The sequence below is a fragment of the Tamandua tetradactyla genome, chromosome 12 (assembly GCF_023851605.1).
Source record: "Tamandua tetradactyla isolate mTamTet1 chromosome 12, mTamTet1.pri, whole genome shotgun sequence".
Lineage (NCBI taxonomy): Eukaryota > Metazoa > Chordata > Mammalia > Pilosa > Myrmecophagidae > Tamandua > Tamandua tetradactyla.
Window position 1 is genome coordinate 24,060,543 of NC_135338.1, and position 19,207 is coordinate 24,079,749.

The window sequence follows — 19,207 nt, forward strand, 5'->3', positions numbered from 1 at the left end:
GGAATTTTTCTTCTTGGAGCCCTCTGTGATCTCGCATATGTTCCTCAAAAGTTTTTTCTAAGCATTTATCATAGCTTTCTACTCTGTATTATAATTACCAGTGTATTTTTTCTTTATAACCTTTTTAGGTAGAGGAACTATGTTCTTGTTTATTGTTATATCACTTCCACATGCTGTAGTGTTTAATATATAGTAGGCATACCAGAAAAATTCCTTGAATAGGTGAATGAATGAATGAATAATTGAAGTAATGATTAAATGAAAGAATGGGTAGGAGAGTACCAGACTCAATGTCTAATGACTATACGTTGGCAAAATCTGCCTTTTTCCTACTCTTTAGGCATTTCTGATTCTAACATTCTTTACTTTGTGGGCATTCCATATCAGAATTCATTCTTTAGTGCCCTGATGTTTGCATTTCAACTTTGATCAGTATTGTTTTCCTCTGTAGTCTCAACAACTTGGACTGTGTATGAGATAATGAGACCTAACTCAAGGACCCAAAGAAAATGATGACCTTACTAATCCTTGTAGTTTTTATTTATAGGTATCTATGCTCAGAATACTAAGAACAATTGTAGCCAAGAAAGGATTTCCTTTGTTCCTAATGAAATCAAGGAGGATATTCAGAGTTGAATCTATTTTTGTACAGCTTACTTTGGGAAAAACCTTCCTGACATAATTCTGGTAGATGAAAGAATATTTTGAGAAGCTCAGGACTAAATTATCTTGTTTCTCAAAAGGCTATAGCTTTAAAAATAAACTAAGCAGTTGGCTTTTCTTTCCTTGCTCTAAAGTTGTATTTTATCTATCCCTCTGTGTTAGTTCACAAGCTGCTGGAATAAGATCCATATCAGAACTGGAATGGCTTTTAAAGTTAATAAGTTACAAGTTTACAGTTCTAAGCCTATAAAAATGTCCAAACTAAGGCACCCAGGAAAAGATACCTTAATTAAAGGAAGGCCGATGGGACAGGAACACCTGTCAACTGTTAGTCACGTGGCTGGCATCTGCTGGTCCCTTGCTCCTGTGTTCCATTGCTGTCAGTCCTCACTTTGCTTCTCTAGGACTGGCTTTCATCTCTTGGGTTCCCTTGGCTCCTTCCACGTTATGGCACGCTTAAATCTCATGGTGATGTCTGCTGGGCTCCAAGCATCTCCAAATATCGTATCTCTGTTCTCCGAATGTTAGCATCTATGTCAGCTCTGCCCTCTCAGCTCTGTCTTTTCTGAGATTTCTCAAAAATATTTCCTCTTTTAAAGGATCCCAATAAACTAATCAAAACCTAGCCTGGCATTGGCTGAGTCACTTCTCCATCTAGTCACACCCCTAATTGGGCACATCACATCTCGGTGAAGATAATCTAATCAGAAGTTTCCCATTTACATTGTTGAATCAGGATTAAAAGAAATGGCTACTTCTACAGGGTTGGATCAGGACTAAATCATGGCTTTTCTAGGGTACATAATACTTTCAATACCTCCCTTTATTGAATGACTGTGAGCATAATCACACCTGGAAAAATACATGATTTGCCAGTTGCAAAGAGTGGACATTCATTGCTAATAGGATTTTACAGAATCATCTGGTATTGGGCACAAATTCTTATGGCCCATTTTGGTTGGAAACAATATGATTAAGTCTTGATTTTTTTTTTAATGCATGAATGGATGAAATACAATTAGGCACTTTAAGATTCTTAGTTTAAAACTCTTTTCTCCTCTGTCACTAAGCCATGATTTTAGAAGATCTTAAAAACAATCAGTGAGTATTTATTGAGTACCTATTATGTACCACTTATGCTAAAGCCTGGAACATAATAGTGAATAAAATAGGCATGGTGTCCCTGCTTTAACTTCCACACAAGATTGATGAAATGGAGTACAGAGTGCTCTTTTTCCTCCCAAGATATTTCTGTGGAGGACACTGGTTTTGGAATATGTCAGATAGTGCTAATAAGGTCTAACCCAAAGCTCAGTTGGGCATCCTGGTCAACTATATTACATTTTCAGTAGAGTAAAATTAGGTAATTTATTATGCACACTATAACTTTTTTTTTAAGTGTTCAGCGTTCTTTATTTTGGTATTATACCTAAGCCACCCTCAATACCTTTTGTTAATTAAAAGGCAACATTTCAGATAACAGAAATTTTAATTAGATTGAAACAGTTAAGACCAAAAAGATAAAGTGGACATAGCTACCTTATTTTCAGCACCTGTCTTTGAACAGGCTGATGAACACCAATTGAAACTGAGGTGAGTCTTGCTCTATTCTATGATATACTGAAGGGATTTTTAAATATTTAAATATATTCATAAAACCAGTTATATAAATGTAAATATAAAACCAGGCTCATAGGTTATGAGTTGACATTCACCACCTTTATGAAAAATTGAACATTACTAATTCAACCTAGCCTATAGTCCAATTGTATCTTTAGAAGGGGGAAATAATGATAGCATTTGCCAAACCAGAATTACTATAAAAATTCAAAAACCTTGATCATATTTATTTAACTATAAGCTAATGTTATTTATTTTAGGACTGTCCAACAAAAATATCCTATCAGCCATTCATGATCTGAATTCTGGTGTATGAGATCAATTTAAATGTGGTACATGTAAAAAAATCACAAGACATCTCTGTTTTATAATAAATAATGCAGTGGCCAACTATTATTCATTAATAGATTTTTTAAAAATCTTTTTAAATTGTATAGTATAATATATATACAAAGCAAAGAAATGAAAAAGCAATAGTTTTCAAAGCACTCTTCAACAGGTTGTTACAGGACAGATCCCAGAGTTTGTCATGGCCTACCATACGATCCTCTCGTATTTTTCCTTCTAGCTGCTCCAGAATATAGGAGGTTAGAGGACTTAAATACTTTTTTATCATCACAGTTGACTTTTTTTCCTTCTTTTTTTTTTTTTGTGAACAAAAACATATATACAAAAAAGCTATAAATGTCAAAGCACAGCAACACAATTAGTTGTAGAACATATTTCAGACTTTGACATGGGTTACAATTCCACAATTTTGTGTTTTTACTTTTAGCTGCTCTAAATGCTGGAGGCTAAAAGAGATATCAGCTTAATTATTCAGTATTCATATTCATTTGTTAAGTCCTATCTTCTATGTATAATTCCACCATCACCTTTGATCTTTCCATACCTCTCTGTGGAGTTGTTTGAGCTATGGCAATTCTAAATTTTTGGTATTGGAAAGGTCTGTCACTAATATGAGGTAGGGAGATGGAACTACCTGATGTTCTAGGGAGTCTAGGCTAGGTTTCAGGACCCATCTGGAGGTTGTAGGTTTCTGGAAAGTTAACTGTAGGACCTGGAACCCTTGTGGAATCTAGTATTTTCCCTAGGTGTTCTTTAGGATTGGCTGGAATGGTCTTGGTTGGGGGTTGGCAGGTTATGATAAGTAGCAAGGTCTTATGCAACCTGGTTGCATAAGAATAACCTCCAGAGTAGCCTCTCAACTCTATTTGAACTCTCTCTGCCTCTGATACTTTATTAATTACACTTCTTTTCCCCCTTATGGTCAGGATATAATTGTTGATCCCATGGTGCCAGGCCTGGATTCATCCCTGGGTGTCATCTCCCACGTCACCAGGGAGACTTACACCCCTGGATGTGATGTCCCACATCGGGGGAAGTCAATGATTTCACTTGTAAAGTTGGGCTTAGAGAGACTGAAGCCACATCTGAGCAATAACAGAGGTCCTCCAGAAGCAACTCTTAGGTATGCCTGTAGGCAGTCTAAGCTTCCCCCCTACCTACATAAGCTTCACAAGAGTAAGCCTCATGATCGAGGGCATGGCCTAGTGATTTGGGTATCCCTAAAGTTTGACACAATATCAGGGGATTCCCTGATGTTAACATTTAATAGTTCCATATTCTTTCTCCCCTCCCTCAAGGGACTTTGCCAATACTTTTTGATTATCTGCTTAATATGCTCTAGGATGTTTCCAGGCATTACAATAATCTATACAGGATTAAAGGACCTCTTTCTTATTCTGTGTTTCAGTTGTTCAAATGAGCTATACAGATAGGTTGAATTAGATTACTCACTACAGAAAATTTCAGTTCCAGATCAAATAAACCTTTCTTCCACATTAATAGTTTTTTTGAGATAAGCTATCAAGTCTGCCCTTTCTGTTTTCTTCTCAATATCAGCAAAGATCACTTTTGTTCTAGAGATGTACTTCTTGGGATTCTCCAAATACTCCATCACTGTCTCCTCTTCCCAAGTAATGTCTGTGCTCTTACTGGCATCTGTATAAGAGAATCCAGGGGCCCAACCTGTACTCTGCCCAATTAGATAATGCAGATTTGGCCCAGGATTGTGCTTGCCTCCCTTTTCAATGGCGTGGCACTGGACATATTTCTGAACAACAATCTTTCCCTTCTCAACATCACCCATTTTGAATTCACTCTCTTATCACACATGACATGAAAATCCATGCTCATGAGCTGGACATCTTGCTCTCTATTTATAACTTTTAAATTTAGTTCCTTCCTTAATTTATTCACATTAGTTATTTAGTTAAGGTAAATGGATTTGAGCAGACTACCCAGGATAAGTTGTAGTTTCCCAGTTGTTTAGATATGACCTGGCTGTCATTGAGTAGATTGAGACTTTTATTGACCTCATGCTGGTCATACTTGTAACACTTTGTGAGATCACTCTTACCTTCTTTTTGGGGGGACTAGGTGACTGGATACCTGGTCACTGCGATCAATTTTAGAACATTTTAGTTACTACTGGAAAGGTAGTGTCTCCTGCACACAGCATATAGTTGGGTATTTTTTTTTCTTATCTAGCAATCTCTACCTTTTAGTTGGATTGTTTAATCCATTTACATTTTTTAAAGTTCTTTTATTGAGATATATTCACATACCATACAATCTATCAAAAGTGTATAACCCTGGCTTTTAGTATAATCACAGAGTTGTGCATTCATCACCACAGTCAATTTTAGAACATTTTCATTACTTCAAAAAAAATCCCATAATGCTCAGCAGTCACCTCTGAATCCCTCTATCCTTCCATGACCTTATATAACTACTAATCTAATTCTGTCTATATAAATTTATTTATATTTATATTTTAAGTAAATTGAATCATACACATGTGTTATTTTGTGTGTGGTTTCTTTCACATAGTGTAATGGTTTTTCCAGATTGGCTTTTTTTTTCTTTTTTTTTTTTTGCAAGATTGGCTTTTTTTTTTTGCTTTGCATGGACAGACTCCAGGAATTGAACCCAGGTCTCTGGCATGGCAGAAAAGAATTCTGCCACTGAGTCACCATTGCATTGCCCTGTAATGGTTTTTAAAAAATTATTATAGTTTCATTTTTAATTAGAGAAGTTGTAGGTTTACAGAAAAGTCAGGTAAAATATACAACATTACCATAATACTCTCCCCATACTCTTGACCCTTTTCATTAGTGTGGTACCATATTAATCCAGGTTCTCTAGAGAAACAGAGCCAACAAGAGATATCTGTGTAAATATGAGGTTTATAAAGGTGTCACATGCAACCATGGGAATGCAAGTCCAAAATCTATAGGGCAGTCTGTAAAGCTGGCAACTTTGATGAAGAGTCTCAGTGAACTCCACAGTAGAGGCTTGCTGGCTGAAGAAGTGAAAATTCTCTCTTCTTCCTTAGAAGTCTTCAATCGCTCCGTTCAAATTCAAACGATTGGATTATCTCACTTACGGGAGATGCCCTCTTAGTTAATTGTAAATGTAATTAGCCACAGCTGTAGCCAACTGATGATGATTTAATAACCAGCCAAGAAATAACCTTGCAGTAATGGTTAGTCCAGTGCTTGCCTGACCAGACAGCTGGGCACTATCAGTTGGCCAAGTTGACATGAGAATCTAACCATCACAGGTACTTTTTTTGCAATTGATGAAAGAATATTAAAATATTACAATCAACTGTAGCCCATCATTTACATTTGGTGTTATACAGTATAATGTTTTGTTTTCTAACTTTCCTTCTAGTATCATACATGACCCCAAACTTCCCCTTTCAAACACATTCACCAACATAATTCAACACTGTTAATTGAGCACACTCAGTAATGTGCCGTATCACCACTATCCATTAACAATCATTAACAACCAACCTAAACAGAAATTCTTTGTAAACTCAGCATCACCTCCCTATTCTCTACCCCCATTGTACTCCCTGAAGACCTATATTGTAGATTCTAAATCTCTGAGTTTGTTTATTATAGTCAGTTTATTTCAGTGAGATCATACAATATTTGTTCTTTTGTGTCTGGCTTATTTCACGCAACCAGATGGCTTCACAGGTGAATGCTATGAAGCATTGCAAGAAGAATTAATACCAGTCTTGCCTAATCATTTCTGATTTTATTTATATGCATCTTTTCACTCTTTGTCTTTGTCAGTATAGCAAAGGATTTGTCACTTTTATTTTCTTGTAAAACCACTTGTGGTTTTATTGATTCTCTTGTTTTTGTTTTGTTATTCTCCATTTCATTTATTTCCTCTCTAATCTTTTTTTTTCATTTCTTTCCATCTGTTTACCTTGGGGCTAGTTTTCTGCTCTTTTCCTAGTTCTTCCAGGTGTATAGTTAGCCCTTTGATTTTTTCTTCTTTTTTAATGTGTTTAGGATTATAAATTTCATTCTAACTACTGTCGTAGATGCAATCCATATGTTTTTGTATGTTGTGTTCTTGTTTTCATTCATCTCAAGATATTTCCTGAATTCTCTTGCAATTTCTTCTTTGATTTACCAATTGTGATATCCTTCTTCATTCCATTATGGTCAGAGAAAGAGCTTTGTATAATGTCAGTTATTTAAAAAAACATTTTTATTGAGAAATCTTCATACACAAACAGTCCATCCATAGTATATATCAGTGGTTCACAATATAATCACCAAGTTGCATATTCATTACCATGGCCATTTTTAGAACATTCGCATCACTCCAGAAAAAGAAATAAAAAGAAAAAGCTCATACATCCCAGAAAAAGAAATAGAAAGAAAAATCTTATACATTTCATACCCCTTTTCTTCCCTTTCTTGACCACTAGTATTTCAGTCTACCCAATTTTTTTTTACCCCTTATCCCCCAACCATTATTTATTTATCCTTATTATTTTACTCATTGGCCCATAAAAGAAGCATCAGACACAAGGTTTTCACAATCACACAGTCATGCTATAAAAACTGTATAGATATAAATCATCTTAATGTATCAAGGCTACTGGAATACAGTTGCACAGTTTCAGGTACTTCCCTCTAGCCACTCCAATAACCATAAACTAAAAAGGAATATCTATATAATACATAATAATAACCTCCAGGATAGCCTCTTGACTCTATTTGGAATCTCTCAGCCATTAAAATTTTATTTTGTCTAATTTCTTTCTTCCCCCTTTTGGTCAAGAAAACTTTCGTAATCTGGTCCAGGCTATCCTGGAGTTCTGTCCAATGTTGCCAGGGAGATTTATACCCCTGGGAGTCGTGTCCCAAGTAGGAGTAGGACAGTGAGTTCACCTGCCAAGTTGACTTAGACAGAGAGACCACATCTAATCAACTAAAGAAGCCCTCTGGGAGTGACTCTTGGCATACTTGTTTGTAGGCTTAGCTTCTCCTTTGCAGAAATAAGTTTCATAGGGGTGGACCCCTAGATCGAGAGCCTAGCCCGTTGAATTGGTTGTCCCCACTGCTTACAAGAATATCAGAAATTCCCCAGATGAGGATGTCTATTATTTACTGATTTCTCCCCACTTCCCCAAGGGGACTTTGCAAATACTTTTTAATTCTCTGCCCAATTTCTCTGGTATATATTGGGACATCACACTAACATGTACAACCCAATAAGATTTCCTCCTCTGTTCAAGATGCTGTGTATTTATGGAGTTTAAATAAACTGACCATACAAGTTAAATTAGATAATGCACTACCCAAAATATAAATTTTACACCAAATAAACATCCCTCCTTTGGTTTCTCACAGAAATTGAAGTTTTAAAATATGGACCAAATCAACCTTTACCCTATATTCTGATTTACCTTACTCCTGTCCATATCAGCTTCCTTCATATCTCAAGTCAACGTCTGATCACTTTTTCAACTTTTTAAACAGTTGCTATAAGCGATAGGGCTGACTTTCATAGCTTCAGTGTTCAGGTGTCATGTTAATTCCTGAAGTTTCAGGGAATGACCCAGTTATGCACGAATAGCTCAGTATCTCAGAATTTAGAAATAACAGTTTCAACTCCCGTGGATATGTGATTGCTGTAAGAGCTTACAATCTAGGCCCCATTACAATAGGCTGCAATCTGATAACCATATGATCTCAACTTCAATTCTCTGAGTTTGTATGTTATAGTTAGTCCATATGAATGAGACATGGTAATATTTGTCTTTTTGTTTCTGACATTTTATTGAACATACCGTCCTCGAGTTTCATTAACCTAGTTGCATGCTTCTCAACTTCATTCCTTCTCGCCACTGCTCAGTAGTCCCTTGTATGTCTATGCCATAGCTCTACCTTCCATTCCTCAATTGTTGTACTCTTAGGCCACCTCTATCCATCATGAATCATGAACACTGCCACCATAAACACTAGTGTGCAAATGTCCATTTGTGTCCCCACTTTCTGTTCTTCCAGGTATATACTTAGCTGTGGGGTTGCAGGATCATGTGGCAACCCCACCCCTAGCCTCCTGTGGGACCACCACTCTCCCTTCCAAAGTGGCTGCACCTCTCAGCTTCCCTACCAACAGCGAATAGGTACATTTCCTTATCCACATTTTCTCTAGCACTTGTTTCTCTTTGTCCATTTTTAAACAGTTTTGTTTGCTCATCATATATTTCAACATAAGTAAATATACATCCCTTTTTCACCATAATCTATGTGAAGACATTTCCTTTTCTTATGCAAGAATCTGTGCCCCTCTACCATATCCCCCACTTGTTGCAATTTAGTTTTGTTATAATGCCTTTGTTACATTCAGTGGAAACAAATTACAGTGTTACTGTTGATTATAGTGTTACTGTTGAGTGTAGATCCTAGCTTGCATTCATTGTATTTTTTTCTGTATACCATCTCATTTTTAACACCTTGGTTCGTTTATTCTCATGGAAAAGTGTTTTTGTATTTGTATATTTAATCCCCAACTTTGTCCATTGTAGGCATTCCTAAGTTATACCGTCTCAGTCTTTATCTTCTGTCTTTCCTTCTGGTGTCATACATGCCCTCAGCCCTTCTCTCTCAACCATAGTCATATTCAGCGTCATTCAGTGTACTTATCATGCTACCAACCAGTAGCATTGTGCTATCCATTTCTGAATTTTTTACAATCAGTCTGGTTGCATATCAAATGCCTGATCTCTACCCTCTATCTCCTCATAACCTGTGCTCTTAACTTCAATTCTCAAAGTTCATGCATTAATATTAGTTCCTATTAGTTGAGTCCATACAGAATTTGTCCTTTTCTTTCTGGCTGATTTCACTCAGCATAATGTCCTCAAGGTTCATCCATGTTGTTACATTCTTCATGGCTCTATTCTGTCTTACAGCTGTGTAATATTCCATCATGTGTATATACCTAGCCACTCACTTGTTGATGGACATTCGGGCTGTTTCCATCTCTTGGCTGCTATAAACATCAGTGTGCATTTGTCATTTGTGTCCTTGCCTTCAGTTCTTCTGAATATATACCTAGTAATGGGATTGCTGGACCATATGGCAGATCTATACTTAGCTCTCTGAGGAACCGCCAAACTGCCTTCCAGAGTGGCTGCACCATTTTACATTCCCACCATCAGTGGATAAATGTGCTTATTTTTCTACATTCTCCCCAGTACGTGTTGTTTCTGTTTGTTTTTTTTTTAATGGACATTCTAGTGGTATTTGATGATATCTCATTGTTGTTTTGATTTGCATTTCCCAAACAGGCAGTGCAGTTGAGTATTTTTTTAGTATGCATATGTATTTCCTCTTTTGTCGAGTGTCTGTTCATGTCTTTTGCCCATTTTTTAATTGGTTTGTTTGCCATTTTGTTGTTGAGTCTTAGAATCTCTTTATGCACAGAGAAAGCACTTTGTATAGTTTGACTGTTTTAAATTTATTGAAACTTGTTTTGTGTCCCAACATATGTTCTATCCTAGAGAATGATCCAAAAGCATTTGAGAAGATTGTATATCCTGCAGCTTTGCGGTGCAGTGTTGTTTATCTGTTATGTCTAGTTCATTTATCTAATTATTCAAGTTCTCTGTTTTCCTATTGATCTTTTGTCTAAATGTTCACTCTATTGATGAGAGTGGTGTATTTAAGTCTCCAACTATTACTCTAAATTTGTCTTTTTCTCTCTTCAGTTTTGTCAGTGTCTGCCTCATGTATATTTTGGGGCTCCATGGTTGGGTGCATAAATATTTATGATTGTTATTTTTTTTTGGTGGCTTACCCCTTTTATGTATATGTAATGTCCTTTTCTCTTATAACAGGTTTGCGTTTAAAATCTATTTTTCTGCTATTAGTGCTACCCCAGTGAATTTTTTATTAACTGTTTGCGTGAAATGTCTTTTCTAATAGTACACTTTCAATTTGTTTGTATCTTTGGGTCTAAGGTGGCTCTCTTTTAGGCAGGATATTGTACTTGTTTTTTTTTTTTTTTTCACATGGGCAGGCACTGGGAATCGAACCTGGGTCTCCGGCCTGGCAGGCAAGAATTCTGCCTGCTGAAACACTGTGGCCCACCCTTACTTTGTACTTTTTTTTTTTTTTTTTTATCCATTCTGCCAATCTGAATCTTGATTTGGAGGTTTAATACATTAACATTCAGTGTTATTTCTGTAAAGGTAGTGCTTTCAGCTCTCTCTTTCTGTTTCTTAGTATGGATTGTAAATTTTTGCTGCGGTCTAGGCATCTGATTATCTTGATGAATTTACTCTGAAGGTCAGTTTGTCTTTCTGGTCTCTTGCTTTATTGTTGATTGCCTTTGTATTAAGGCTCTTCTTTGATACTTAGTTCAACTTATTCAAAACCTTAGAATTGTATGTGTAATTGACAAGATTTTTTTAGTTGTTCTTCATCTCATTCTTGCCCTGAATATTTGTACAATTTTCACAATTATAGTCTTTGTGCAATTGTTTTACCCCCAGAAAAAGGCTTCCCTTTCTCTGTTCCTTTGGGGAATCTTGTTTTTTGTTTGTTTGTTTTTGTTTTGCCTATAGTTTTGTTTGTTTATTTTTACATGAGCAGGCACTGGGAATTGAACCCGGGTTTCCGGTATGGCAAGTGAGAATTCTGCCACAAGCCATCATCATACCACCCCCTATATACTTTTTTTAAAATCACCTTTCCTTGCCTCTAATTATTTTTTGTCTAGAGGGTAGATTCTGAGCAGACTGTCACCCTGGAGAGGATGTTCTGAAGTCAGTATTTCCTAGCATCAACAGGGCCAGAGACCTATTAAAGGTGGACAGACCAACTCCAAATAACCCTGACAGTTCATCACAGGGACCCAGCAATCAAAATTTGCTGATCAAAAGTCATGCTCAGTGTTCAGCTATGCCCACCCTCATCCCCCAACTCACTTATTGGGAAAGAAGAGCACTTCCACATCCCTCTGTCCTGTCAGCAGTCAGACCCCGAGGTGGCTTACCTTGAGAATGTGGAATAGACACTGACAGCTGCCGCCAAGTGAGTTACTCAGTTTTTTTTACTGCAGTTTCTCAGTTTCTCTTGTCCTTTGGCTATTTCTTGGATTTTGTGCAATACTCCCCTGGCCTCTGGTGCCCCAAAACTGTTGTTTCAGACAATTCTTGCTTCTCCACTAGCTGTTTTCCTTGATAGTATGTCCTGAATCTACCATCTTCCCTGAAGTTTCCTAATCCATTCACATTTAATGTTATTGCTATAGCTGGATTTATGCCTGACGTTCTATGTTTTTTTTTTAACTTGTTTTTTGGTAACGTGTTTTAACCATTTTCAGGTTTACATTTCAGTAGTATTTATTGCATTTACAACATTGTTCTACCATTACTGATTCTACCATTACTGACACTGATTACTCCAACTTTTTCATCACCTCAAATAGAAGCCTGTACCCTTTAAAAAACACTGTCCACACTCTCCACCCCAGCCTCTGGTAAGCCATACTCTATTATCTATCTCTAGGAAATATGCTTCTTCTAGGTATTTCATTTAAGCAAGAACATACAATGTTTTTCTTTTTATGTCTGGCTTGTTTCATTCAGCTTGATGTCTTCAAAGTTCATCTGTTTTGTAGCACACAGCAGAACTTCATCCCTTTTTATGGCTGAAGAATGTACTATTGTATGTATGTGTATGTGTGTGTGTATCACATTTAGTTTATCCATTTGTCTGTTTATGGACACTTGGATTGCTGCCCTCTTTTGTCTATTGTGAATAATGCTATTACAATCATTGGTGTATGGCATTTTAGATTTTGTTTTCTATTTGTCTTATCTTTTATTTGTTCTTCTATTCGTTCTTTCCTGCTTTCTTTTGCATTGAGTGTCTTTTAGGTGTAATATATTAATTCCTTTAATGACTTTTTCACTGTATTTTAAGTTATTTTCTTCATAGTTCTATAGTTTAGTGTATATGCCTCAACTTATGATTATCTACTTAAACTTTATATTACTGAATGCAAGTGAAATATACTTTACTCCTATATAGCTCTATTCTTTCTTCTCACTTGTACTGTTATCATTATACATACTACATTTGTTATGTATGTTACAGAATTCATTGTTAGAATTGTTCTAAAATTTTGTGTTTTCAAAGATGCTATGAAATGAAAGAAAAACATACATCTCTAAATTTACAGATTTTATTATATTAAGCTTTTTTTATGAGATTTTGTTTTCTCCATTTATTCCTGTGGATTTTTGATAGGCTACTTCATGTAATTTTCTTATGAAATGCAGCTTTTTCTAATTTCTTCTTTTTGGTGTTATTGTCAAATATATTTCATTTCTATGTGTTATAGTCCCAGCAATATTCTTACATATATTGCTTATGCAATTGTTTTTTAAATCAGTTAAGGGGAGAAAGAAAAATATGCAATTTTACTGTCTTTTTTAATTACCTCCATAATTACACTTGCCAGTACCCTTTGTTTGCTATTTGTGTATGTGTATTTGTATTTGAATTACTTTCTTGCATAACATGCTTTCTTTTTTGAAAAGTTCACTATTTCTTGTAATGTTGGTCTACTAGTAACAAATCCTGACAACTTTATCTGTGAAAGTGTTTATTTTGCCTTTATTTTTGAAATAGAGTTTGCTTGATACAAAATTCTTGATTTACAGTTCTTCTCTTTGAATAATTTGAATATGCCTTCTGGACTCCCTTGTTTCTGATGAGAAATAAGATATTAATTTTATTGAGGTTCTGTTGTTTAGATGAATCATTTTTCTCTTTCAATTTTCAAGATTTCTTCTTTCAACATTTTGTTTTGATGTGTTTGTATGTCTCTTTCTCTCTATTCCAGTTGCAATTGGTTGAGCCTCTTGTATTAGTAGATCAATGTTTCTGTCATATTTGGGGAGGTTTCAGTTAAAATGTCTAATTTTTTTCTCTCCTCTCATTCTGGTACTCCCATTATGCATATGTGCATAATGTGCCCCACATTTCTGTGATTATCTGTTCATTTTTTTTGTCTGTTTTTTTCTTTGTTCTTAGGATTGCATAATTTCTGTTGATCAGTCTTCGAATGTACTCATTCTTCTGCTATTTAAATCTACTGTTGTGCTCCTCTAGTGAATTTTCATTTTGGTTATTGTACTTTTCAACTCCAGAATTTCATTTGAATGTTTCAAAAATATAATTTCTATCTCTTTACTGTTTTTTTTATTTTTTAGATATTGCCATTTACCATCTTTTACTTCTGTAAGCATGATTTCCTTTAATTATTTGAACATATTTATAATAGCTTCTTTGAATCTTTTGCTTAATCTGACTTCTGGGCCCTTTCATAGGCAGTTTCTTTTTCTTTTTCATTTTCTTTTGTAAAAGTTATACTTTTCGTTTCTTTGCATGTCTCAGTTTTTTTGCTGTTGTTGAAAATAGGGCTTTTTAGACTATATTATAGCAACTCTGGATATTGATTTCTCTCTTTCCCCGGGCTTCTTGTTTGCTTATTTGTTTAGTGACTTGATTGGACTATCTCAGTAAATCTATTTTCTCAGTGTATATTCGTTCCTGCAAGGGTGCATCACTGAGAATGCACAGTCACCCTGGGATAACAGTGATTTTAGCAGAGCTCTCTTTGACCCTCCGTCTCTGTTCTTTTGAGCATCTACCTAGTATTCCTGTTATTATCACACCCGACTGTTAGCCTCCCCTCAATTTTGGCTCATTTCTCTATTGTTTTCAACAATTTCCTGGAGTGTAAATTGCTCTACAGTCTAATCCAATTAAATTCAGCCTCCTTTGCAGGCGTTGTTTTTGTGACTAATATTTGAGACTTGTTTTGGCTCCAGGAGGTCTCGTCTAAGGCATCTCTTTCCCTGATTATTTTTGTTCCAGCTTATTGAAGGTGTAGCATGTTGCTATCCTGGAGCAACCAGCCTTGTCTTAATTGCTTGGTCCCAAAATTCTCCACTGTTTTTGACAGCACTTTTAGGCTTGAACTTAACATGCTCAGTTCCAAATCCTTAAGGAGAACTTCTGAATATGTTTTTAAAAATCTTGCCTCTCTCTCTAGAAAAAACCGTGGCAGTACTTCTTTGGAGCTGGGGGTGGGGACTGTGGCTCACTTTTCTTAAAGTTATACCCCTGCTTTTTGAGCAGATTGCTGGATGAATGAGGCCACCCCTGATGTCCTTGGCTTGCCTCTCCTGGCATGGAATCTGTTCTTTGACTGAACAGCGTTGGGGGCAGTAGAGACCCAGTATTCTTGGCTTGTTCTACAAAAGGTAAAACCTTTTCGCTATGAGTCTGCAATGGGTGAAGAAAGGTAATCCCACTCTCAGCAGATCTCCCCTAGAATAGAGAGCTTCTGTAGTTTAGAGCTGGAGGAATGAGAAATGCTGGTGACTTGTCCCTGCAAGGGATATACTTTTTAGCATCAGACAAGGATTAGGAGGTGAAATGGCCCTGTAATCTTGACTATGCTACCTACAGTAGACCCTTCCTTGAGGTAGGGGTCAATTTGAGTGAGTCTTGACTCAAATACCACAGATTCTCACTGTTCTTACCAAGCTTCAGTAGATTTTCCTTAGTTAATGATTCTCCATCTGCTACTTGCCCTTAGAATAATTTTCAGAGACTTTAAGTCATTGTTTTGCTTTGATTTGTTTTTAATATTCATCACTTACAGTTGGAGTAAGTGTCTGAGGAGCTCCTTATGCTGCCATTCCTGAAGTGTCTCTTCCCTACCAAGAATTTTGAATTCACCCTAAAATCTCCAACTTCTTTCAGATGCTAATGGCTAAGATGAGTCTTATCCACTTTTGTCTGTACCATTGGCTTCAGACAAGGTGAGCAAATTTTATTTGTTCTTTTCAAAATTACATTGTCTTAGTGTAAAAGAGGCACTTCCATAATTTGGGTTCTCCATTGGGTGCAGCTAACAGAGGTCACATTGAGCAGGGCTAGGAGGAAAAATAGGTTTATTTACACCAGTTGAGGAACTGGGGAGATTTCTCAAATAAGCCCCCCAGAAGTGATTATTCAATTGGCTTTTATACCCATCAGAGACAAAGAGAGACAATCATAGTTAATAGGTAACAAAGGTCTGAAGAATTTCAGTAGCTTATTTTAGTTATTCCTATTTCCTTTAGTATTGGCATCCTGTGACACCTGGTAAAGGTGTCTCCCAATCTAGAAAAATAAATGAAAGGCCAATATAATAAGGCAAGAAAAGGAAATAAAAGGAATACAGATCAGAAATGAAGGAATATAACTGACCCTGTTTGCAGATGACATAATTTTCTGTGTAGAAATTCCTAGGAAATCTACAAAAAACCTTCTAGAACTAATAGCTGAGTTCAGTAAGAATATATGATGTAAGATTAATATACAAAAATGAATTATATTTCTATAAATGAGTAATGAACTTATGAACACCATATTTTAAAACCATTTACATTTGCTCAAAAAAAAAAAGAAATACTGAAGTGTACTTCTTTAAAATAAAAAACACACAAAGAATTTTATACTGAAAAATTCTACAAAATGCTGATGAGGGAAATCAAAGGGATCTAATAATGATTCAGAAGATTCCAGAAAGTAGTGATAACATTTTTTCCCAAATTGATACGCATGTTTAACACACTTGCTGTGAAAATTTCACAAAGGTTTTTTGAATACATAGACAAGATCTTTCTAAAATTTTTATGGAAAAGAAAGGGACTACAATAGCCAAAACAATTTTGAAAAAGATTATTTAAGAGAGGGAATCACTGTTCTCAATTTCAAGATTTATGGCATAGATGCAGTAATCAAGACTGTCTCATATTGGCAATTACCTGATCAGTGAAAAAGAGTAGAATACCCTGAAATAGAACCACATGAATATTCCCAGCTGATTTTTACCAAAGGTGCAAAAGCAATTCATTGAAGAAAAGATAGACTTTTAGACAAATGGTGCTAGAATGAATGGACTATTCATAGGCAAAAGAAATAAATGTTCACCCAACCTAGCCTCACACCTTAAATAAAAACTTGCTAAAATAGGTCACAGGCCTACATATAAAATATAAAATTTTGAAAATTTTAGGAAAAAACATTGGAGAAAATCTTTGGGATGTAGTACTTGGTGAAAAATTCTTAAAGCTGATGAAAAATATTACCCATAAAAGGAAATATGACAAATTGGAGTTGATCAAAATTATAAAGTTTTGCTCTGTTAAAGACTCTGTTTGGAGGGCAAAAGGACAGGCTACAGAATGGAAAAAAATATTTGCAAATCACCTATCCAACAAAAAACTAGTATATAGATGTTCTAGTTTACTAGCTGCTGGAATACAATATGCCAGAAATGAAATGGCTTTTAAAAAGGGGAATTTAATAAGTTGCTAGTTTGCAGTTCTAAGGCTGAGAAAATCAAAGGCATCCATCCAGGGAAAGATACCTCGGTTCAAGAAGGCTGATGAAGTTCAGAGTCTCTCTCTCAAGTGAAAAGGCACATGGCAAACACAGTCAGTGTTACTCTCTCATCTGGAAAGGCACCTGGTGAACACGGTCAGGGTTCCTCTGTCATCTGGAAGGGCACATGGCAAACACAGCATCATCTGCTAGCTTCTTCATGAAGAAGAATTGGCTTCCTGTTTCATGAAGCTCCCTGGGAGGCATTTTCCTTCTTCATCTCCAAAGGTCGTTGGTGGTAGACTCTGCTTCTCGTGGCTCTGTCATTCTGCTTTACTCTTTCTGAATCTCCTTCATTCTCCAAAATGTTTCCTCTTTTATAAGACTCCAGAAACTTACCAAGACCCACCCAAATGGGTGGAGACATGTCATCACCTAATCCAGTTTAACAACCACTCTTGATTAAATCACATTTCCAGGGAGAAGATCTGATTTCAGTTTCAAACATACAGTATTGAATAGGAATTATTCTGCCTTTATAAAATAGGATTTTGATTAAAACATGGCTCTTCTACGGTCCATATATCATTTCAGTTCCACACAGTAGAATGTATAAAGAACTCTCATAAGCCATATGACTTACCAGTTGTGTTCTAGGGCATTTATTCCAAAGAAATGAAAACTATGTTCACAAAACCTATACATGAATGCTTATGAAAGCTTTATAATTATCAAACATTAGAAATAATCCAAATAACATCTAGTAGTTGAATGTTAAATTGTGATACATCTATAACTTTGGAATACTATTCAGCAATAAAAAGAAACAAACTGTTGGTAAACACAATAATCTCAGTGATCTCCAGAGAAGTATGCTGAATAAGAAAAAGCATGTCCAAAAAGATTAAATAGTATATGTTCCCTTTTATTTGCCATTCTTGAAATTATAAAATTATTGAACTGAAGAACCGATTAGTGATTGTCAGGATGGAATTGAGTGTGAAGGAAGCTTGTGGCAATGAAAGTGTTCTGTATCTTACTGTATCAGTTTTAATATCCTGGTTGTGATATTTTATTATTCTGCAAGCTGTTACTATTGTGGGATGGTGGGGAAAGAATCCACTGCTTTGTTTATTTATTTATTACAGTTGTTAATAGCTGCATGTTTATCTAAAATTATCTCAAAATAAAAAGTCTAATTAAAATGTCTAAATGGTCTCTTTGCCTGAGTTATCTTTCTTACATGCATCATTTTGGTCATTTGGAAATATTGCTTCTCTGAATTTATGCACATTTTCATATGTAAACCTACTTCATTATATAACATTGAAAATGAACACTCATTAATTTTTATTATTAATATCACTGGTCTCAGAGATATCTAAGTATTGGGAAGGTATCAGACTTTTAGTGGCTGATGTAATTTATTAAAAATCTCATGTTAGTGCTTGAATTTTGTCAGTGCAAAGAAAATAGTTTTCATTGAAGCAACAGATTCATTTTATTCATTTATAAAAAAATGTTTGCCACATACCTGAATAACTGTAGTCTTTCAAGTAAACATGTTTCATAGTAAAACCAGCTAATTTAGCTTGTGCTAAGTTTGCAGTTAGCACAGCAGAAGTGCTGTGCATACTTCCCATTTTGTCGAGCAGATTCTTATAGACCTATGTATTCAAGGGTTAAAATTTAATAAAATTAGTATTTTTACTAATTTTTTTACAGTATTTTTACTGTGTCATTAGAATAGTCTTAAATGAAAGTTCTTTTTTATTTTCCTTTCAACTGGGGTGTATGGCAGTAAAGAATATTGTGAATATTTGTAAAATACTCTGTCTTAATTCATGCTAGATATAACAGTTGTACCCACCATTGCATAGCTCATCACCATAAAAAAGGCAAGTAATATCTTCTTGTTTTTATGGAAGTAATTTTGACCTTGTGAACCCTCTAAAAGGGCTTTAGGGAACCCTAGAGGAAGCGGTTTAAGTTTTGTTACTGAAGTGGGTTAAATTCCTTATTTTCATATTGCTATGAAATGCCTTTGGGTTTTCCCTTAAAAGAATATGTGTTGATCTGTTATCTCACAAACTAAATTAACCTTAAGAATTCCTCATTAGAAAAATCTTTAACGTTTTTTT

The 19,207-nt window shown here is 35.5% G+C and overlaps 1 protein-coding gene and 1 pseudogene across 21 annotated transcripts in view; one reads left to right on the forward strand and one right to left on the reverse strand.

The window, feature by feature from the left end:
- The window catches only part of GPHN (gephyrin), a 750,954-nt gene that overhangs the window by 211,488 nt on the left and 520,259 nt on the right, over nucleotides 1-19,207 (forward strand). The window lies entirely within an intron of this gene.
- On the reverse strand, nucleotides 4,106-4,435 carry LOC143652638 (cytochrome c pseudogene; annotated as a pseudogene).